The 448-nt window shown below is 36.2% G+C and overlaps 1 protein-coding gene across 3 annotated transcripts in view; it reads left to right on the top strand.

Moving 5' to 3' along the window:
- Window positions 1-448, top strand: part of KLHL1 (kelch-like family member 1) — a 478,878-nt gene that overhangs the window by 192,801 nt on the left and 285,629 nt on the right. The window lies entirely within an intron of this gene.

Consider the following 448-nt stretch of genomic DNA (forward strand, 5'->3'; position numbering starts at 1 on the left):
TGGTTTTAGGTCTAACATTTAAGTCTCTAATCCATCTTGAATTAATTTTCGTATAAGCAGTAAGGAAAGGATCCAGTTTCAGCTTTCTACTTATGACTACCCAATTTTCCAACACCATTTATTAAATAGGGAATCCTTTCCCCATTTCTTGTTTTTCTCAGGTTTGTCAAAGATCAGATGGCTATACATGTATGGTATTATTTCTGAGGGTTCTGTTCTGTTCCATTGGTCTATATCTCTGTTTTGGTACCAGTCCCATGCTGTTTTGGTTACTGTAGCCTTGTAGTATAGTTTGAAGTCAGGTAACATGATGCCTCCAGCTTAGGATTGTCTTGGCAATGCGGGTTTTTTTTTTTGGTTCTATGTGAACTTTAAAGCAGTTTTTTCCAATTCTGTGAAGAAAGTAATTGGTAGCTTAATGGGGATGGCATTGAATCTATAAATTACC

This window comes from Mandrillus leucophaeus, unplaced genomic scaffold, assembly GCF_000951045.1.
Source record: "Mandrillus leucophaeus isolate KB7577 unplaced genomic scaffold, Mleu.le_1.0 Scaffold897, whole genome shotgun sequence".
Lineage (NCBI taxonomy): Eukaryota > Metazoa > Chordata > Mammalia > Primates > Cercopithecidae > Mandrillus > Mandrillus leucophaeus.